Genomic DNA, 23,737 nt, shown 5'->3' with positions numbered 1-23,737 from the left:
GATTTGGTGATAAGCCTTGGCTAAGTCTAAGGTCGAAAAGATGCGGCAATTCGCGAGGTGATGCGCAAAGTTGTGGATGAGTGGAATTTGGATATCGGTCAGGAACAGTCTGTGCATTTTGCCTTCTGTAATCCCCACAGGGGCGCCATTCGCCATTTGGCTTTGGGACTATATGCAGTGGAGAAGACCAACAGCTGTTTGAGGGCATGCAGATACCCTGTTGAACAAGTTGTCCAAATTCTTTCCGCGCAATAGTCAGTTTCTGGGGTGGTAGAGGATGCACCTTCGAGAAGATCGGGGAACCAGTAGTGTTAATGTGGTGCTGCACATTGTGCTTCACTGGTTTTGAGAGACTACACTCGGTAGTAATCTGGCTGAACTTTTGGAGGAGTGTCCGAACACGAGAGTCGGTGATGTCTTCCAAAAGAACGGAAAGGTTATTGTCAGTGGGAGATACCATTTGGCCCGACGAATTAAGGTTGGTCGTGGGGTCTAAAAGGGAATTATTTTGCACCTAATATGGGGAAGCTGACATCCGCCAGGATGAAGCGCCACGAAAACGTCCTACGCTAGCCAAGACTCACGTCCACTTGCCTATACCCGTATGTGTTGATGCGGGAGGAATTTGCTGCCGCCAGTTTGAGCGGCTGTGGGTAAAGTCGATGATGCCGGGGTACGGGAAGAACCGAAACCTCCCCACCAGTGTCGACAAGGTAGTTGCGCCTACTGAGGGGGTCGAAAATAGTTAGGCGATGTGGCGCTGCGCTCTGGGTGGCCGTCGCCAAGACCCCCCGCGGATCTAGTTTTTTGCGGTAGGCGCGAATTTACACGGTAGCGTACATCTTGTTGCTTTATCTCCGAATCTAAGATGGTACTAGCAAATACCTTTGTCCGCAGGCTGTCTTGACGACCTGCTACCCGAACGCCCTTTTCGTGTGGCAGACCGTGAGCGAGCTCGCGATCTGGCACCCGAACGCTGAGTGTCCAACGTAGCCCGCATCTCGGCCACGCTGGCTGTTAAAGCGGCTATCTCGCGCCTCAACTCGCTCACCTCATCCGACGGTGGTTGAACGGCCACTATGGTTGGGCGTACGTACACCTCCTGCACCTGGTCGGCCTTCGCTGCCAGTTCCGCTAAGGAACCGGAGACGCAAGCAAGGATCGCCTGGGTGCCCTCCGGGAGCCGTCGCAGCCAGAGCGACTTGATCAGATCATCGCCGATCTTGCTCCCACCCAATTGCTTCGCGAAATGAGTTCGACCACCCAACGTTAAACCCGCCAGCAAGTAGTCTAATTTTGCCGACTCGCTTGCCGACAGGCGCCCGATCAACTCGCTCTTGAGCTGCGAGTATGATGCCGACTTCACTACGTCGGACACCAGAAGAATCGACTCTTCATCCAGGCCGACCACCGCATAGTTGAAGCGGGTCGCGTCCGATGTGATTCCGAATATTTGGAACTGCGCGTCCAAGTGTATGAACCACAGCTCCGGGTTCCATCGCCAAAATGGAGGAACGCGCACGGCGAGGGCGGTCATTTGCGGGTCCGATGGGCCTGCCGCACCTTTGTTGTCGATCGGCATCTTGACTAACAAAAAGAAACTACTTTGCGACGCGAGTATTTAAACGAACAGGCGGTGAAACTGTGCTAACTACACGGCAGGCCGAACCCACAAATGTACGCACGCACAAAGAAATGACAACCGAAGCGGACGCTTTCAAGCGCAGACCGAAATTAAGAATGACCTCGCCAAGAGAAAGGAAAACCCGCGATGATGATAACACCTTGACGCCGTCTCTTGCAGCGGTTATTATAATACTTTATTTAGAACCATTATTTTACGATCCAACTGAACTTTTGAAAATTCCTATTGATAACTCTTAGCCTATTAGTATGTATGTATCATAAATTAGCGATATTGTTTGTTTGTAGATGGGATCAGGACCTTGAAGCGTGTTAGAGCACTCCATTCAAGGTGGTAACCAATTAATACGACAGCCTAGCGCTCTAACCACTAATTAGATTAGAGATTAGAAGGTCTAAATATTTCACCTGTGATTGGAGAAATTTGTTTTTTTTTTCAACGAATCGAGGAATCGTGGAAAAATGCGATCTTGAAATCTCAATTTGTTAGACTGTGAATATCATCATTATCAACGGCGCAATAACCGGTATCCTTAATTAGGCCTGCCTTATCAAGGAACTCCAGACATCCCGGTTTTGAGCCGAGGTTCACCAATTCGATATCCCTAGAAGCTGTCTGGGGTTCTGACCTACTTCATCGCTTCATCTCAGGCAAATTCTGCCTCGTCTTCTTTTTCTACCATAGATATTGTCCTTATAGGCTTTCCGGGCTGGATCATCCTTATCCATGCGGATTAAGTGACCGGCCCACCGTAATCTATTGAGCCGGATTTTATCCACAACCTGACGGTCATGGTATCGCTCATAGATTTCGTCGTTATGTAGGCTACGAAATCGTCCATCTTCATGTAGGGGGCCAAAGATTCTTCTCTAGAACGCGGCCAATTTTTCTTGCTAAGAATCCAAGTCTGCGAGGAATACATGAGTACTAGCAAGATCATTGTCTTGTACAGTAAGGGCTTTGACCCTATGATGAGACGTTTCGAGCGGAACAGTTTTTGTAAGCTGAAATAAGCTCTGTTGGCTGCCAACAACCGTGCGCAGATTTCATCGTCGTAGCTATCGGTTGTGATTTTCGACCTTAGATAGGAGAAATTATCAACGGTCTCAAAGTTGTAGTCTCCTATCTTTATTCTTCCCGTTTAACCAGTGCGGTTTGATGTTATTGGTTGGTTGGTTTTCGGAGCTGACGTTGCCACCATATACTTTGTCTTGCCTTCATTGATGTGCAGCCCAGGATCTCGCACCCCCTACTCGATCTGGATGAAGGCAGTTTGTACGTCTCGGGTGGTTCTTCCCATGATATCGATGTCGTCAGCATAAGCTAGTAGTTGGGTGGACATAAAGACAATTATACCCCTCGCATTTACCTTAGCATCGCGGATCACTTTCTCCAGGGCCAGGTTGAAAAGGACGCATGATAGGGCATCCCCTTGTCTAAGACCGTTGTTGATGTTGAATGGCATCGAAAGTGATCCTACTGCGTAGATCTGGCCTCGCACAATGGTCAGGGTCCGCCTAGGCAATCTTATCAATTGCGTCGGGATACCGAATTCTCTTATGGCCGTGTACCGTTTTACCCTGGCCATGCTATCATAGGCGACTTTAAACTCGATGAAAAGATGGTGCAACTGATGTCCATATTCCAACAGTTTTTCTGTTGCTGATTTGCCTGGAGTGAAGCCTCTTTTGTATGGGCCGATGATGTTCTGGGCGTATGGGGCTACCCGGCCTAGCAAGAGAGCGGAGAATATCTTATAGATGGTACTTAGCAACGTGATACTTCTATAATTACTGCACTGTGTGGTATCTCCCCTTTTATTTATGAGATAGATAATGTCCTTCAATAGTCAGACATTGATTCACTGTCCCATACCTTGAGCACAAGTTTATCAACTACTTGGTGTAATTGGTCGCCTCCATATTTAACCAATTCGGCTGTAATTTCATCGGTAAATTGTACGGACTGTTTCTTCTATACTTGGTGGTGGCAGTATTTCTCCGTCGTCTTCAATTGACTGGACCTCTAACTCGCTGATGTTCTGGTTATTCAGTAGTTGATCAAAGTACCCAACCCATCGCTCCATGTGCCCATTCTGTCGGAAGTCAGATTTCCCTCTTTGTCTCGGCAGGATGAGCATCGAGATATGTAAGGCTTCATCCTGCTGACTTGTTGGTAAAACTTCCGCGCCTGGTGCGGTTGCCCCTTGTACTTTTCGAGTTTACAGGCCTGTTGGTTCTTCCAGGCTTCCGTTTTCTGTCTGTGAAGTCGCTTCTTCGCTCGCCGGAGTTCGTGATAAGTTTCTGCGCGTGCCCGCATTCTTTGAGAATGCAACATTACTTAGTATGGAGCATTCTTCCGTTCTGTTGCTAGCTTACATTCATCGTCAAACCAAGCGTTCCGACCGCTTTTGTGGCCGTATTTGTGATAACGTTCTTCAGGTGATTGTGAGGATCATTTGTTAATGCTTCATCTTCAGGATGTCTGTTGGCTGCGGTTATTGCGGCATGCATTTTCCTCTTATAGGTGTTCCGGAGGGCTGTGTTGTGGATGGCTTCAGTGTTAACTCTCACCTGATTGTCAGAGGTGGTGTTGTTATTCGAGCTGGAAGCACCATGCCAACGAGATAATGATCCGAGTCTATATTGATTCCTCTATATATTCTGACATTTCTCAAGGCTGATAGGTGGCGGCGTTCGATCAGCACGTGGTCAATTTAGTTGAAAGTGGTCCCATCTGGAGAGGCCCACGTGTGTTTGTGGACCGCTTTCCGCGCAAACCAGGTACTTCCAACAACCATTTCGTGCGATACTGCTAATTGAATAATCCGCAGTCCGTTATCATTTGTATTTTGATGTAAGCTATATGGGAGCCAACGTATTGCCTGAATACGGGCTCCGTCCCTACTTGGCTGTTAAAATCCCCAAGTATGATTTTGATATCATATCTGGGACAGACTTCGAGGGTTCGTCCTACTTCCTTGTAGAAGGTATCCTTCTCCGACTCTGCAGTCTCCTCTGTAGGGGCGTGAACGTTAATGAGGCTTATATTTCTAAATTTGCTTCGCGAGCACAGAGTGCATAGCTATTCGCTTATGTTGATTGTAAATATCGTGAAATAAAAATGTAGCTTCGCTCGTAGTCATGTTGGTGTATTTTTCGAGAAGTGCGGGAAACTTCATGTGGACAGTATCCTCAAAAATACCGAAAAGTGTATTCTCCAAACAGTACGAAATCCCCCTAGCCGATTTCAATGCGGTAAGGAGGTCTTTGCGAAGAGTATCTGCAGATCTATCAACGATCGATATTGAAGGAATAAAGGTACCCTTGTTGATGTCTGCGACTATGAAGTTCCTTATAAATTATATCCGCAATCCTAAATTTAATACTATAGGTCTGTAGCCACAAGTGTTCATTGGCGTCGAGTTGGTTTGCTGCCGTCATTTTTAACTTTTATAGATACCTGCATATTGAGAGAGAATCGAGTCATCGGCGCTCGCGTCAATAACACGACTGTCGATTGGCACTTTTCGAAACGAGACATCTGTTGGAAAGACGTGCGGGGGTTTAAAGTGATGATTTCTTTAACGGACCAATTCTCAAAAACTAACCAAACAAAAAATCTGAAAAAATCGAAGTTGCTTCTACGTTGTGTTCAGGTCTCTACTCAAATTAAGTTAATAATTGTATATTACTATGTTTTTAGGAACTCTCCTTAAGTTTATCCTAGAGTTATAAAAATTTGCAATAATATTGACTATAGTATGAAGCATGATCAAAATCATACTATTGCTGATTTACTGCTACTCAAAACACTAAATATCAATATCACACTAAAGTGAGTAGTTTGATATCCTAAATATACATTTGCATTACCGACTACGAACAAATGGGATAGTTCTGCACTCAAATATACTTATATAAGAAACAAAGAAACCCCTCCATACATGAAGCGCTGAACTTCGGGTTTTCGACTTGTTTTGTTATCACTTTGGTATAATATATGGCACACCTTTAAATGACACTCCGAATCTTTATAAAATTTAGTGGACCTTATAACCTTCTTCACGTAAAATACAAATATCGGTGCTTGCGCCACTACTTAGCTGTGTTTGTTTAGGCAATATACAAGAATAATGTGAGATTTTCTATTAAAATAAAATTATTTTCAAAAATGATGCAATTTAACAAAAAGTTAATCACAGCCTTCCCTAAGAAATACAAAGTACAATTGAAATGCTCCTTTTATACGTTATAATAATAGATTCACTTAGCTCTTGTAATACAAGACGGGCCTGGCATGTCATAAACGTAATGGCAAAAAAACAATCAACCCGAGATATTTCCGGGAAAAAATATTATCCCATTTCCGGTTTTTATTTCTTTCATTTCAAGAGAATATATATTTTTATTCTTAAGTTCATAGATTAAACTTTCTCGGTGGCAGTGGAATTTGTATCGTGATTTGAAATCAGATATCAGTCGATTCAGCAATGAATGAGTACCTGCGTCAAATCAGGGTAATAATTTCCTCTAACACGCTTCAAGGCCTTGATCCAATTGGATTGTTGCGCCAACGATTATCATTATTACTAAACAAATCGGGAAATGGCAAGCTGGAAGCTTCAGACATAAAAGTTGTGTTTGATGATGATGATGTCTTGGAGTGCAATAAATTTACGCAAAATGCAAAAATTTAACTTTCAATATCAGTCGACTCAGCTGTGAATGAGTACCTGAGTCATATCAGGGTAATAATCTCAAGCGAGCGCAATGCTGACCACATTCCCTCCTAAAGTGAACTGTAGTGTACCGTTACCGTCTTGGATGAAGTGCTCTAACACACTTCAAGGCTCTGATCCAATTAGATTGTTGAGCCCACGATTATTATTATTATTTCCGAGTTATCACAATCACACATGCCGGATTTTATCTAATACTAGCACTAAGTGCCAAGCATTTAGGCTCGGACGATCCAACCTACTTAAAAACTAAAGGGGCGCTGGTGGTAGGTCAATGGGAAAATCTGTCGAGTACTCCCCGCAACATCGAGCACGTATGCAGAATGATGTATAATACTTCTGAATGGTTTAAACCAGACTGTGCGAAAGTCCCAAGCATCAAGAGAAGCCATGAGTAATTTAGGTACAATACCTGTAGCTGACAATATTATGGGAACAACAACCAACGTCAAATTTCTTTGATTTCCCGAGCCAATGGCTCATAATTCACCTTCTTCTCCACATATTTCCGTTCAATGTTGCTTTTATGGGGGATAGCAACATCAATAATATACGCGGAGCGACCCGTCTTGACAACTAATAGTACGTCAGACTTGTTATGTGCAGTATGTCGATCAGTCAGAACTTGCCGGTCCCAATACATGCTATAAGCAGAACTATCAAGTCCTGCTTGCGGCTCATATCGGTAAACCGGACATGTTCCCGTAATCAGCCCATGATTGTATGCAAGGTTTTGATGAATGACCTTACATACAGCATTACGCCTGGTGATGTATTGCACCGGTACCATAACAGTACAGCCAGAAATGAGATGGTCTAACGTCTCTAACGCCGAACCACACATTCTGCACTGGTCTTCTCCACCCGTTCTTTCATGATCAGCTTTTTATAAGCTCGGGTGGCGACCACGCCCTCCTGAATGGCACACATGAACCCCTCCATAAGCCAGTGAAGGGATAACGTATACATTCAATGCACTTATTTTATTCGCGAGAGATGCGATTTCAGTACCAGCTCTATACGTCGCAGGAATTCGGACAGCAGAGCATATTTCAGATCACCAACTCGAGCATGGATTCCTTGCAGAATTCCTAGGTACTTGTAGAAGTCTGTCGCGGTCATAGCTTCGATGTGGAGGTCATCAATGCTATGTCCGGCATGCGGCTAATGATGACCTTTGCGGATGGCTTGGATTCGTCACTTGTCTAATCCAAACTCCATCCGAATATCACGGTTGAACATGTCTATTATTCTCAACAGACTTCTAAGATGATCGTCAGTACCAGCGTATAACTTAGTGTCATCTAAGCATATCAAGTGTGTCAGTTCACACTTAGCACGTAGGCCAAATTTAACTGCCAAAGCATACCCTTTAGCATCATTCAGTAGCCATAAAAGGGGGTTCAGTGCCATACAAAACCAAAGGGGACTCAACGGACCCCACTGGAAGATGCCCGTCCGTATACGGATGGGCTCTGAGGTATTCGCACCCTCAGATGTACGCAGTGATAAGGTGGCATTCCACCCTTCCATGACGGTCCCCAAAAACTTTTTTAGTTTCGGATCAATTCGATACAAATGTAGGACATCGATTAGCCAAGCATGCGGAACGTTATCGAAAGCCTTGGCATAATCGATATAGCAACTGAAGATGTTTCTTTGGCCTCTAGTTGCTTGTCCTACAACTACCGAGTCGATAATGAGTTGCTCTTTGCAACCCCTTGACCCAACTCGGCAGCCCTTCTGCTCCTCGGACAGAATGCTGTTGGTCTCAAGGTGCGCATTGACCCTTCCACTAATAATGGATGTGAGGAATTTGTAGAGGGTTGGTAAGCAAGTAATCGGTCGTGTGTCTGGGGGTCCTGCATCGTGTCCTTCTTAGGGATAATGTAGGCAATCCTCGCAATGAGGAAGGGTGGGAATTCCTCCGACCGGCTCATGACCTCATTTATACTTCGTGCCAACCGACTGTGTACGCTGGTAAATTTCTTATACCAGAAATTCCGCACCCAATCCAGACCTGGGCCCCTCCAGTTCTTAGCTGTTTATGGCTCGTCGAACTTCCTCTTCGGTAACATCCGCAAAATTCATGCCAGGCGTATTGGCATGGCGGGTGCCTTCGGCGATGATCCACTCAGCATGCTCAACATGCTGGGCGGGTAACCCTGAAAGTCCACCCCAATACTCTTCCGCCTCCGTCACTGAAAACTGCACTGTCTGGACGCTCTGTTGGGATTCGTTGAGAGATCTGAAAAGGCTCCGCTGGTTCCTCACGTATGCTGCATTCTAGACACGTCTAGAATGACTTTCGCCATACCGTCGTAACCGACTGCATATGACAGAAAGTTTCTGCTTTAGTGTGTCCAGAATTTCAACTACGGGTGTCTCACGGGAAATGCTCGACGAATCTCTGGTGCAACAAGGGGCGATAAGATGTTGTAGCCGTTCCCGCCGTTATTTCGCAGTAGGAGCGGATGATGAAAAGCTTCATTTCTTCAGTCCACTTCATCCACTGTCTACGCGAACCTGCTGAAATGGTCGTCACAAATTGTGACAAAACAGTTGTAGCAGGCGGAGCAATGCTCCTGGTCATCGTGACGCCTAGACGTCGAACCGCCCTACGACTAGCGGTTTCGATGCCGTGCTGTCCATTACGGGAGCCCGACCCAGTCACCAAGTCAGACGACTCTCGCCGGTACCGGACCTTAAATTCCTTCTTCTTCTCATAAATGGATTTGCATTTTATACGTAACTGCCAAGTGGGGGGATAGCTTTCTCAGTGAGTAATCTGCAAGACTGCAAAGTTCCTGCACTTTCCTTACCTATCCCCTGAGACGCTGCGGTGACATACAGCCATTCAGAATGAAGCTATGCATTCCTCCTCCTTTCACAACCGGGCTTGGGACCGGCTACTATTATTATTATGTATTATATTATTAACTTTTATTGTGCAGAAATTGGAACGGGATGTATTTTGAGGCCTAGATTTTGTATAGGCGTATATATATGTGCTAATGACGTTTGTGGGAAATATACAAAAATATGGACTGTGTGGGTTAGTACCAGCGGTGCGTACATACATATATGTATGCGTTAAATCAATTTAGATGGGCATATATATATGTACGCGTCAGTATATGGTGTCTTTAGGTTAGTAAAATGTATGTACATATGTACAGGGTGGACGGAAATTGGTATCACCTACTTTTTTAAATATTTAAAAAATAAAATGTGTCCTATTATTTTTAATTTAATTAGTAAGCTTACATGTTAAGTAATACAATCCATTAGATTAATATTTGGTGTGAGTTCCTTTCATTTTGTAGCCTTAGGAAACTATCGCATGGGTGAGTTACCTGAGTGAGAACCTTTGAGAAGTACTGTTTCGCCTTCGCTATACTGGCTTTTACGATATGACAACAAGCTTCGTCTTACATAAGATATAGAGGTATTTCTTTCGGATATTGCTGCCGGTCGTTGGGGTACTTGTTACGGTAGCCCTCGCCGTTAACCGTGCAGTTTTCATCCATGATGATAAGCTCAGATTTTCCGTATAAACTCTAAAAGATGATGAGGTCTAACAGGATCGCCAAGTAGATGGTGATGTTGGATGACAGGTTTGCCATGCGAATAATGCTGAGAGCATCCAAAATCGCCAACGGATCCGGAGGATCCGTTGTTTCGTGCGGAGATGAGCCTCTTCCATAAACTCACCGTCTTCATTGAAGCTAAAGAACGAACAAATATTTAGGAGTTTTAAGTGGGTAAGAAAAAGAGGTCCGCAAGTATGATGGCTTCATCCTAAGCACTATCTGTTTAAGATATGCCACTGTTTTAATTTGCAAGAATAACCTCGCTTTGACTCAATACCTTTTTTGCAATCACTTACAAGGATGACCTAGCTTAGAAAAATTATAGCGCTGCGAATATATATAATATATTGGTCAAGATAATGAATGTTTATTACTCATTCCTCTGTTCTTTTATACATCCCCTGCTTAATTAACACTAAAACAATAAATTAAACTAATTTATTGCGTGGTCATCAATATCCATCGACGGTAACCCGATCTATGAACGCCGTTGACCATTTTATTATAAAAGTGAAATAAATGCACATGCAAACCATAACGATATTTCCAGCGGCATGCTACAAAGGGATCGTGTGCACATGTGTATGGGATTGATATATGATACGTCATGAATGCATTTCTGTTATTCTATTTGGGTGATCTAGTTCAAGTACCTTATGGAATTTTTGCTGACATGTACAATTGATGGTTATGCAATAATGTTATTGATGGCTACCCGATGCACAGCGCGCACCTATAGTCATAAGATTCATATATTTGATTTACAATATTTACATATCAAGTATGATACATCTTATGTGAACACACTATAAAACTTACCCCTCTGTTCACCAAAATTGTAAGTCTCTGTTTAGGTCGTTGAACTGGTTCTATAGTTTTCGGATTCGATGTTCTCACTCGCCGATTTGGTTTTGGAAAAAGTTCAATCGGGGATTCATTTGTAAAAGGTATGCTAGCCCGTTGCTTCTCATTTCTCGCATTTTCTAGGGTGAAGCCTCGTCGATTAAACCTTTTCCTGCCTTTAATCTTCTTTTCGATTAGAAGCAGTTTTGTTGGTATATGTATGTTTTTCCACCGGACGCCTCCTGATCTAATTTTTAACGGTAGTTCTGGAGCCTTTTTTTAGGTTTTGTGTGAAACAAAACCTTATTAGAATCGAGATATCTGTCTGTCCGTCTGTCTGTCTTTTTTTTATGGGTGGAGGTGGAAATCTTACAAAGCCATTGCCGTGCTAGGTTGCAGCAGCGTGTGGGATTCTCACCCACTAAAACCACCCCCACGTTCTCCTTTTTCCTTCCCCGCGGGGTGGACTGCGCTTTAAGCGACCACGCCTTCCGTTCTTCGCGTCCTCCTTGCGCGCTCCGCTCTTCCAAATTCCTCTTGTATTATTTTGATTGCGGAGTTCACCGCACACCAGTTTCCCTCCGACTTTAACATTTCCCCGACGATGTTCTGCCGGCTTAAGTTGGTTTCAGGGAGTCTTCCAGACTCCTCCTTTCTGAGAGAAATCGTGGACAGTGGAACATAACATGCTCCTGGTCCTCAGGTGTGCAACCACAATCAGGACACAAGGGAGAATCATCTCGCCTGAATTGGTGCAGGTACTTTCTGTAACCACCATGTCCTGACAGGAATTGCGTCAGATGGTAATTAATCTCACCGTGTCGTCGCTGGATTCACTCCTCAATATGGGGAATCAAAGTGTGGGTCCAGCGACCCCTCTGCCTTGCCGCCTTTCGATATTCTGCATCCTTTTCAGGAGAATTCATTTTCCTTGTCTCGTACAGGCAGCGTGTCCCGCTTGCCAGAATATCTATCGGGATCATTCCTGCAATAACACGCTGCCTCGGCTGATATTGTTCTGAAGGCGCTGCACACCCTTAGCGCCACTAAGCGGTAAGTCATATTGACCCTCCTACGATTACTCTCACACGCTAGTGCTTCCTCCCAAACTGGTGCCGCGTATAATAGTGTGGAGCGAACCACTCCGGCCGCAAATAATCCACGACTGTACCTTGGACCTCCAATGTTAGGCATCATCCGCGCTAATGATACGCTGGTATTTGCCGCTTTCTCACAGGCATAGTCCAGATGTCCCTTGAAATTGATTTTAGCGTCAATCATCACTCCTAGGTATTTGATAACTAGTTTCGAAGTGATGACGTGACCACCAACACGAATATTAACCGTATTCCTCTTCCTACGATTGATAATCAAGGCCGCCTTCGTCTTTTGTTCTGCAAGGTCAAGCTGAACCATCTCCAGCCACGCTTTTATGGCGCTAATGGTTTCGTTAGCGTACATTTCAACGTCTTCAGGTTGTTTCGCGAAGACAACCATAACTAGATCATCTGCGAAACCAATTATCGTGGCCTCCTTTGGCACGGGAAGGACAAGGACCCCATTGTACATGACGTTCCGCAGGAGAGGACCCAACACTGAGCCCTGTGATATTCCTGCGGAGACGGTGTACTGCTTGGATCCCTCATCCGTGTCGTACCAAAGTGTCCTCTCCGAAAGGTAACTGTTGAGGAGCTTAGTCAAATAACTAGGGATACCCGTTTTAGCCAGTGAGCTTTTTATCCACTCCCAGCTTGCGGAATTGAACGCATTTTTGATGTCCAACGTCACCACAGCACAGCATTTTTTAGACGACATCGCGTCTCGAGCCAGCTTCAAAACAACGTCTACGGCGTCGATCGTTGAGTGGGCTTGACGAAATTCAAATTATCGCTCCGATAGTCCATCCTTATATTCGATGATAGGGAACAGTCTGTTGTAGATGACCCTTTCGAGCATCTTTCCTGCCGTGTCGATAAGGCAAATCGGTCGGTATGATGATGGGTGTCCTGGGTGCTTATTCGGCTTCGGGAGCAAAACTAGTTTTTGCCTCTTCCACCGGTCGGGGAAAACTTCTATCATGCATGTTTCAAACACGCTGATAAACTAGTCGGGTCTGGTCTTAACAACGAGTTTAAAGGCTCTATTGGGAACAGTATCCAGACCGGGTGTTTTGTTACCACCAATTCTCCGGCAAATTTGCGTAAGTTCCTCCTCAGTTACCGCAGGTGTGGTGTAGACGGCCAATGCTTGTTTGTGTTGTTTACGCTCCCCTTTATCCGGGGGGAAGAGCGCCGTCACGATATCGAGCACAAGATGCGGGCAGGTCAATTGTGGTGTTCGCCCTCTCATCTTCTTCATAACTAACCTGTACGCTGTTCCCCATGCGCTTTGGTCTGCCTCTGTGCAAAGTTCACATATGCTAGCCGTTTCTCGTCGAAGTTTGGTCTTGCTCTAGATTGTTGGCAGATCCTTCTAGCACGAAAGCATGCATCCCGTAACACCGCGATCTCTTCATTCCACCAATAGTTTGAGCGCCTTTTTGCGAGAACTCGTCCCTCGTTATAGCACCGTCGCATGTTCTCGTTATGCATCCCATCATTTGCTGTACCTTTTCCGTAGCCGCACCACCGCGACTTTAGCCTCCCAATAGCATCTCTATGAATGCATCCTCCTTAAGCCCTTTCACGGACCAGCACCGGTTTCCAGCCTCACGAGAACACATATCGACGCATGGCCCATATTCGATCTGGAGGAAAATCGCCTGGTGGTCGCTGTGAGTATAATGCTCAATGACAAGCCATGACATTCTCCTTGCTAATGTGGTACTCACATATGTCAGATCGACTATTGAGCCCGACCCTGTCCCACGAAAAGTGGAAACGTTTCCCGTGTTGTCAAGCACCAAATCTAGCTCCGCGAAAGCCTCGAGCAGGATACGGCCCCTGGTGTTCGTAGTGCGACTGCCCCAATCCACGGCCCACGCGTTGAAATCACAAGCTATGATCTTGGGGTTTCGACTTCTTGCATCCGAGACTAGCATACCTAGCATTCCTTCGAATTCTGTTATCGCCGCGCTTGATGAAGCATAGCAACTATATATATAGATGCCAACTATTTTTGCCCTGACGAATCCAACTTGTTGAAACTCCATCACTTCTTGAATGGTTTGATTTCCACACGCCCATATTGCCGCCTTGCCAATTTCATATGCAGTCCAGGCACCGCTCTTATTGTTGCGATAAGGCTCGCTGATTATGACAGCTTCGATTCCCTTCTCATAGATGGTCTGTGAGAGAAGGTCTTGCGCTGCTTCGCAGTGGTTGAGGTTGATTTGTATCAACCTCATTTTTTACTGCATTCAAGGCTCTCCTTAACACTGGGCACCTGCTACTGCCTGCAACGTGCCGACAGTCGCGACGCTCTTTTTTTCCTTGCAGAGTATGCATTAAGGCTCAGCCTTGCACTCCCTGAACATATGGCCTTCTCTCCCACATTTTCTGCAACATTGTGACCTGTCAATCACCGGTGCATTTCGCCACTGTGGCCGAATTCCAGGCATCTAAAGCAAGCTATTTTTACTTTCCCAGCCGCCAGCAGTTTGAACGCTGCTTCAGCTGGTAAGCTTATGATTGCCGTTTGCGTGCCTCCGTATGCCTTCCTCAGTCCCCTCATTGCGGATATCCTCCTTGGTCGTGATTTCGTCAATGTCCTTACATTGTATAACAATCTTCTGCTTTCTGGCCCGTACTTGAGCTTCTTCTCCACCTTGCCGAGGAAATTTTCTACCGTTTTGCCCGGAGACTTCTTCAGCTCCAGCATCAAATCTCCTTTTTGTGGAGCGTCTGATTCGGCTGACGTTTTCTCCTAGGTCCATCAGCTCAGGATCGGATTTGACCCTCCTAAGGATATCAGTGTAAGTCATATCCCCTTTTTTGGAGATGATGATTAATTCGGGCGGTAATCTTCTTTTCTGTGTTGTATTTTTCCTTCCACCAACCTTGGTCCATGCTTTCTTGGTTTCTTTTTGAGGCTTTGCCTCTCTTGGGTCGATTCGAACTGACGCCGCAATTTCCACGATTTTTGTAACTTTGTTTGACTTGCCTTTTGCCGATAAGAGGCCTCTTTGCCTTTTCGCGTTCTGTGAGGATCCGAAAGAATCGTTCGCGCCCTTTCTACTCCTCTTTTCAAGCTTGCCGCCCTTTGGATGTTGAGGGGGTGTCACTTGTGCTGTCTGAGTGACGCTTGATTTCTTCGAGGCATTTTTTTCTTCTTTGGCACCATTAGTACACGAACAGCACGGACCATGTTTTTGATGGCCTGGTGCACATTGTGTTTGTCCTTAATAAATTCAGACAACTCTACTATTTTACCTCCGAGTAGGGCAAACGATGATTCGTCCGGACTCTGACATAGCTCCTCCGCTTGGTTTTCCCATTGGGTGCTTACGTATTTATTAGCCTTCCGGGAGCTTCCCTGATTTCCTTCCTTCATCAAGGTTGATTTCGGAGGAGATCGCACGATCGTCGAGCTTCTCTTAAACGGATCAAGCACTGCAGTCGAGGGATATCGACGGCTGGAAACCTGCTTGCCCACTCCCAAAAGCCGCCGGTACTGGGTTTCCAAAGCCCTGCACCGTAACTTTATTCTTCTGTTCCTCCATGTTTGGATTTATTTCTGGGTATCCTTCCCATAGCCAATTTTTATCCACGGGCGGGCGTTTACTTCCCACCTACCCGCCCTGCGCATAAGCATGCCCATACACGCACACCTCCAAATGCGTATATGTGCATATTCTTACGCGAGCACTCCCCTATCCCCACGAAGGGACGCGCCTGATGGGAGATTTGGCAACTCCGCACAAGTCTGTCTGTCACAGCAGATTTATTCGGAAACGGCTGGACCGATTGTCACGAAAGGTGGTGGAAGCATGTGATCTGTTGTTCCCTTTACATACAGCAAGTGCCGCCATTTTGTGTTAAGTTTAAGGGGGGCCCCACATACATATGAATGGAGGGTGTAAACTTTTTTTTGTGGACATGTGGACTATCAAATGAAAGGGTTCAGTTAGGACTTTTCGAAACTGGGTCCATATTTGATATCGGGTGAAACATAGGGGAGGAGGGGGATCAAAATGTGACCCCCAAAAAGTGTAACAGGTCTCGTTCTCAGAACCTATCCAACCGAAAAATCTGAAAAAAAATCATAGTGGTGCATCTCTACGAAATCTAGCCCTCAAAATACATCCGGTTCCGATATCTGCACAAATGAAGTTAATAATAGCATATTTCCACATTGTAGAAATTTACCCGGTAATCTCCCTTATATTCATCCCAGAAGTACCGGTATGGGAGTAAGGGATAACATAACGCATAACTTGGTTAGGTTTAAAGAGAATCCAACTATTATTAACATAATTATGGGGTGAAACTTTACCATTTTTGGTGAATTTCGTGCATTCTAAAGCATGCATGACGTCATCATTACATCAATTCATCAATCCCACATCCAATGGAGTTCGTATGAATGAGGTCTCAAGCTATTTTGTTTTAGTTTTTTAGTCATTTGTATATGAATACCAATTACTCCAACCAGACATGTGTGTATATAGGTATATAGTATACGCGTGCTAATGAACTTTGCCGGTAGTGTTTAATTAAGATAGATATATTTGTACATTAATCCAGCGGCATTTAATATTCGTGCTATATTTGTACATATGTATGATTTTGTCCACGAAGTAAATCGAAAATATGTGTACGATCAATTTATATACGTGCATATATATGTACAGTATTCGGAAATAGGCAGTTTGTTTGTTTAGGGTGAGGATAATATCTATGATTGTAATATGTACGTATGGCTTGTAGTTTAGCAAAATATGAAGGATTATATTGGATGTGTAGCTATATAGGGATAGAAAAATGTGCGTTGAGGTTTCTTACGTAAGATGCACACAAAACCTTTATACCCGAAGCGCCAGCATCCGTTATTTCGACTTGTTTTTCCTTGGCGTTGGAATCGTTTTTCCTTGGCAATCATCGCCCAGTTGGAGGATTTGGGCAATCCGTTCTTCAATTTGTCGTGAAGTTTGCTGGACCCACAAAAAGACAGCTTTCTTTGAAATACTAAACTGTCGGCTCATTAACCGACAACAGCATCGCATCCATTAAAGCGATGCTGTTGCCCTGTTGACGCAAATTTTGAATTTGAGGCCGTGCCTCAATAAAAATTCCCTCAATCTCTGAATAGAATCAACGTTTTGTGAACGCCGCTTACCTTGAATTGGTTACCTTTTGGAGAAATATGTTTTTCACAAAACCATCAGCAGTAAATTAATTCAAATTAAATTTTCGTACTCATCACTAAATTATTAAACTTCACTTTTGTATCAAAATTTTCCAATATTACTTTTCCGGTTCGTTGGGGACTGAAAAATGAGTATCTCGCTGAGAGGTAGTCGCCCTTCTATAGTTCCCTTTTTAAAGAACTTCCCAGAAACACGTAATTAATTACCTGTCAGATACTGAATGTATAGATCTACTTACCTGAGCATTTAAAACAAATTATATCTCTCAGGGATTTCTCAAATTCAATTACCACGGCTAAAATGTGATACCCTACTCTCCGTCCACCATGTACATGGTTTGGCAATATATGAAGGAATATTTTATATTCTTATGTACGAATGGAAAAACGTGCATAGAATATTGCTCGCAAAAACCACTTCGACATTTATTGTGATTCTAAAGACTCTATAACTACATATGTATAGCTTAGCACGTGTTCAAAAAAAAGATTACACAAATTTATTATGTCATTTCAATAGTAATAGGAGAAAGAAATAATGTATAAGAACAGTTTTTGGCATTGCGCAAAATTTTGATGATGCCCTCACAGCCTTCACAGATAAAGACGATACACTGATGAAAACAAATACACGCGAAGGTGTGCCGAATATATGAGTTATCAATTGCACCTCCTGGATATAGTTTTTTATTTCCGGGAAAAAATAAGTCGAAAATAGATATTTCCCAGCCCACAATCCAATTTGTCGAATTAATATACCGTAGGGATACCCCGGGTACTGAACAACTTAGTAAAGACTGGGTATTGATATAAGGGTTAAATTGAATACCAAATCGGGTCCTAGTCAATTTTTCAGATCCTTCGTCATGGTCCGGTTTGTGTAAAACAGAGTTTTAATAAAATCTACTATCTACTACTATTACTATCTGGCATCTACGTCCTTGTAATTTAAAGAGGATGGTGTACATTTCTTTTTTTTTTTTTTACCGAATATAGCCATGTGGGGTATCAAATTAAAAGTCTCAGTTTTTTAGGATTTTCCCAAACAGGTTTTAGATTCGATAGCCATCGCAAAATAGGCATAAGGGGTCCAAAAGTGCAAACTTAATGTGGGACAGCACTCCTCTTCAGAATCTATCCATCCCGAAAATCTGAAAAAATTCGCAATGATACATTCCACTCATGCACACTTAAATATATATTAATCCTAGGAGCATGAAATTGTTCACTAGCAACGCGTGATACTACAATAGTTTCATACAAATCCTGCTATTAGTAACAAAGCTCCATTATTTTTGTTAGGGACCGCATCCACTTGATGTTGGACCGGACAAATTGGTGAAGAACTTACCCTCACTTTTTTTTGGTCCAAGGATCTTTCTTTTTCGGCTTAGCACCTAAGTATTCAAAAAACACAAGAATGACTAGCAGATCAAAGCAATTTACTACATCTTAAGCCACAGGAATGTCATCCTCATGTCGCAATTAATGAGAATAGTTGAGATGTTAGTATATAGACTAAGGTCCCACAGTAACTACTTTTCTCCATTCTTTGGAGTAAAACAAAACCTTGTTGAATTCAGTTTACTGGCTGTCACGCACTTTTCTTCAAAACATCAATTGAAACGAAATTTGGCAGACATATGGGAAATATGAAATCCTACGCATACAGTGCGTGACTAAATTTATGTCACCTAATGTATTCCTGTGAAATATTAAATGAAAGAGCTCAATTATTGCTGACACAAACCGGTTTCGGTTCATCTCATTCATTTTCGCAAACTACCCAATGCAAAAATTCTTAAAAATTTGGTGCGATGCGCTTATAGGAAATCTAGGTCTCAAAATATGCACATTCCGATATATGCTCATATAAACTTAATACCAGCGTTTTGAAATTGACCGGACATTGTCCTCTTCCTTAAATTCATCCTAGAAGTATCAAATTGTATGTAGCCAAATTTTGTGGAAATCCGGTTTTTAGTATCAATGTTATAGCAAACTTATCAAACAAGATATTGGCGTCATAATTAACGAGAATAATTAAAGTCCGATATATGGAGAACCTAATTTTCCCTAGTCCTTTTTAAGGTTTTGCATAAAACAAAACCTTATTCAATGTCTTTCGGTCACACCCAATTTAATACGAAACGGCTGACCGGGTGGTTTGTGAATCCCTTTATATATAGCAAGTGACGCTATTCTCCGTTGAGTCTAAAGGAGGCTTTCTATATGTAGGAAAGGGCGTGCAACAATTTTTTTACAGTGAAATTGGTGGTTGTGTGGAGTGTCAAATGAAAGGAGTCAATTATTACTAGCACACTGGTTCTATTTTGCAGATTGGTCGGAATATATGGGAGTAAGGTCTCAAAATGTCAGCCCCAAAAAATAAAATAGGCCCCTTTTTCAAAACCAATCTAATGGAAATAGCTGAAAAAGTAACAAATATGCATCTATTTGAAATCTAGGTATCAAAACATACCCCATTTCGAAATCTGCTCAAATAAAGTTAATAATAGTATACTACTATGTTTTAAAGGTGTTTAAGGTCATCCCAAAAGTACAAAATTTGGTATCAGCATAGGTGGTAATATCGGACATAATTCTGAAGACAATCCAACTATTATTAACAAAATTATAGAAGATCCATAATGATTACGGCTCCAAAGTGGGAGATCCATTCTTGACAGAGAGTCTCGGCACTTGATTGTGCCGTAATGTCAGTCAGAGGTATTGCTTCAGGCCCCCGCGTAATCCCATCGATGGTTGTGAGGCAATACTTGTAATCGTGCGAATCTCGCAAAGGGCCAATGATGTCAAGATGGATGACGCTTGGTCGACCTAGGGAATTCCCTACTTTCTTTCGTACTTGTTGATCTTGCACTTCTGGCACGCGATGCACTGGGCACGCGATGCACTGTCTGGCCCACAAGTTTATGTCCTTGTTCATGGACGGCCAGAAGCTTTTCTTAGTGACTAACCGGTTCATCGTCATGATGCCTAGGTGCGCAAGATGGTATTGTGGCGCGGCAGGATTCGCAGCATTCGAAATTTATTTCGAATGTTGCGAGTGCGAGCGAATAGATGGCGCGGATCTATCCACTTTGCGTAGCACGCCACGGGAGTGGAAGATCGCAGAAAAGTGTGCCATGAGTTGTTATCTAAAACGTAGTAGACACACAAAAAATTAATCTAATGCAGTAATTATGTTTTTCGTAAATGTCTCTGATTTGTAATATTAAGTTCGAATATATGAATAAATACTGAAGTCTTTTGAATTAAAAATAGGAAAACGGAAGTTGAGTCCGCCGACTAAGATTAGGTCAAATAACATGTATAACTAATTTAATAATAAATGTTAACTTAAATATTATAATAAATATAAGTAATGTTAAATACTTAATTGGTGACCCCGATATTTAAAAAACGACAAATTATCCGCCATCGCCGCCATTGGTGAAGTTCTATTGACGACAAAATTCGTCCGAGCAACACGGCAGAAATAGAACTTCTAAACACCGAGAAATCTATCAAAAACATCAGTAGACCGTACGGCAAGTGATTTTCACGCGTTCGCATCTACAGTTGAGTGTGGAGTGCCGTTGTAAACATCACGAAAACGTGTCGCATCTCCACATCCCGAGTCGGAGCAGAGGCAAGAAAAAACGCGAGAAAACCTTCTCTACACAGTGTACTGCGCGACACACGTCGGACCCTCTCCAGAAGTAGATTTTCACGCGACTTCCCGTACGCACGCCCTCCTGCACAACACCTTTCACGCACCGGACTAGTCATCATTGTCACAACGATCAACAACAGCAGCAAACGGCTGTCCCCGTCGCCGCCACCGCTGCCGTCCACAGTCGCAGCAACCACCACCGCTGCCATCACAGACGCAGCAGCTGTCACCGGTGCTGCCACAGACGCAGCAGCTGCCACCGCTGTCGCTACAGACGCCATCAACGCAGCCCCAGCCACCATCATTGCCGCAGCCACTTCCGCCGCCGGAATCGTCTCCACCATCGCCGCAGAGGTCGAAGCCGCCGCCGTCACTGCAGCCCTCGCCGTCAAGATCAGCGCAGCTGACCGACACCAGCATCACCGCTATCAGGCAGACACCGAAGACCCCGCCACCATCGCTGCAGCAGAAGCCGCCTTCACATCAACACCGTCTTCACCAAAGTGGCCGCAGCAGCGAAGCATTATTGTAATTTATTATTGTTCAATACATTAGAAGTTTTAAAAAAAATAGTAATAAAAGATTGAAATCGCTGCAAGAGACGGCGAAGAGGTGTTTAGCATCGCGAGTTCACCATTTTCATTGGTGGTGTTTTCGGTCTGCGCTGGAGAGCGTCCGCTTCGCTCATCATTTTTTTTTTTTTTTTTCTCGTTTCGTGCGTGCATTTGTGGGTGCGGTCTGCCGTGTCGGTGTAAAGTTCAACGCGTTTCAGTATAAACTCACCGCGTTTACATCTCAATCTCGTACTTCTCTGTAAGAAAAATGTCTTTTGACAATAAAGACGCGGCAGGCCCATCGGACCCGCAAGTGACCGCCCTCGCCGTACGCGTTCCTCCGTTTTGGCGGCGGAACCCCGAGCTGTGGTTCGTGCATTTGAAAGCACAATTCCAAATGTCCGGCAGCACATCGGACGCGACCCGCTTCAACTACGCGGTGGTCGGCCTGGACGAAGAGTCCATACTTCTGGTGTCCGACGTGGTGAAGTCGACATCGTACGTGCAGCTCAAGAGCGAGTTGATCAGGCGCCTGTCGGCAAGCGAGTCGGCAAAATTAGACCACTTGCTGGCGGGTTTAACGTTGGGTGATCGAACTCCCAGCCAATTGCTTCGTGAAATGAGGCAATTGGGTGGGAGCAAGATCGGCGACGACCTCATCAAGTCGCTCTGGCTGCGTCGGCTCCCGGAGGGCACCCAGGCGATCCTCGCTTGCGTCTCCGGTTCCTTGGAGGAACTGGCAGCGACGGCCGACCAGGTCCAGGAGGTGTACGTACGCCCAACCTTGGCGGCCGTTCAACCACCGTCGGATGAGGTGGGTGAATTGAGGCGCGAGATTGCTGCTTTAACAGCCAGTATGGCCGAGATGCGGGCTACGTTGGACGCTCAGCGTTCGGGCGCCAGATTGCGAGCACGCTCACGGTCTGCCACCCGAAAAGGGCGATCAGGTAGCAGGTCGTCAAGACAGTCCACGGACCAAGGGATTTGCTGGTACCACCGCAGATTCGGGGATAAAGCGACAAGATGTACGCTACCGTGTAGATTCTCTCCTACCGCAAAAAACTAGGTCCGCGGGGGGTCTTGGCGGGGGCCACCCAGAACGCAGCGCCACGTCGCCTAACTATTTTCGACCCCCTCAGCGGGCGCAGCTACCTCATCGATACTGGTGCGGAGGTTTCGGTTCTTCCCGTACCTCGGCAACATCAACTTTTCCCTCAACCGCTCAAACTTGCGGCAGCAAATTCCTCCCGCATAAACACGTACGGGTATAGGCAAGTGGACGTGAGTCTTGGCTTGCGTAGGACGTTTTCGTGGCGTTTCATCCTGGCGGATGTCAGCTTCCCCATACTAGGCGCAGACTTCCTGTGTCACTATGGATTGCTGGTGGACTTGCAAAACAAGTCTCTTATAGATTCCACGACCAACCTTAATTCGTCGGGACATATGGTATCTCACCCAGGCAATAATCTTTCCGTTCTTTTAGAAGACATTACCGACTCTCGTGTTCGGGCACTTCTCCAAAAGTTCAGCCAGATTACTACCAACTGTGGTCTCTCCAAACCAGTGAAGCACAATGTGCAGCACCACATTATCACTACTGGTTCCCCGATCTTCTCGAAGGTGCGTCCTCTACCATCTCAGAAACTGGCAATTGCACGGAAAGAGTTTGAACAACTCGTTCAACAGGGTATCTGCAGGCCCTCAAACAGCTGTTGGTCTTCCCCACTGCATATGGTCCCTAAGCCAAACGGCGAATGGCGCCCATGTGGGGATTACAGAAGGCTAAATGCACAGACTGTTCCTGACCGATATCCAATTCCACTCATCCACGACTTTGCGCATCACCTCGCGAATTGCCGCATCTTTTCGACCTTGGACTTAACCAAGGCTTATCACCAAATCCCAGTAGCTCCTGAAGACATTCCAAAGACGGCAATATGCACACCCTTTGGACTCTTCGAGTTCACCCGGATGACTTTCGGATTGTGCAATGCGGCGCAAACCTTTCAAAGGTTCATTCACTCAGTCCTGCGAAACCTCGAATTCTGTTTCGTATATTTGGATGATGTTTTGGTCGCTTCTTTCACTGAGTCTGAGCACTTAGCCCATCTCGAGTGCATTTTTCAACGTCTCCTTGAGGCCGGTTTAGTCCTAAACGTTGAGAAATGCAAATTCCTTCAACAACAGGTGAGATTCCTCGGCCATTTCATTTCCCCTGAAGGAATACAGCCCGACCCAGACAAGGTGCAAGCGATAACAAGCTTCCCGCGTCCAAAGACAGTGAGGGAGTTGAGGAGGTTCTTGGGCATGCTAAACTTCTACCGTCGTTTCCTGCCCAAGGCCGCCCATCTCCAGTCCATTTTGAACGCGTACTTG

The 23,737-nt window shown here is 44.7% G+C and overlaps 1 protein-coding gene across 12 annotated transcripts in view; it reads left to right on the top strand.

The window, feature by feature from the left end:
• LOC119655729 (spectrin beta chain) overlaps positions 1–23,737 on the top strand; it is a 135,135-nt gene that overhangs the window by 88,518 nt on the left and 22,880 nt on the right. The gene's annotated exons all lie outside the window — the stretch shown is intronic.

The sequence above is a fragment of the Hermetia illucens genome, chromosome 4 (genome assembly GCF_905115235.1).
Source record: "Hermetia illucens chromosome 4, iHerIll2.2.curated.20191125, whole genome shotgun sequence".
Lineage (NCBI taxonomy): Eukaryota > Metazoa > Arthropoda > Insecta > Diptera > Stratiomyidae > Hermetia > Hermetia illucens.
This window is presented reverse-complemented; position numbering and strand designations above follow the sequence as displayed.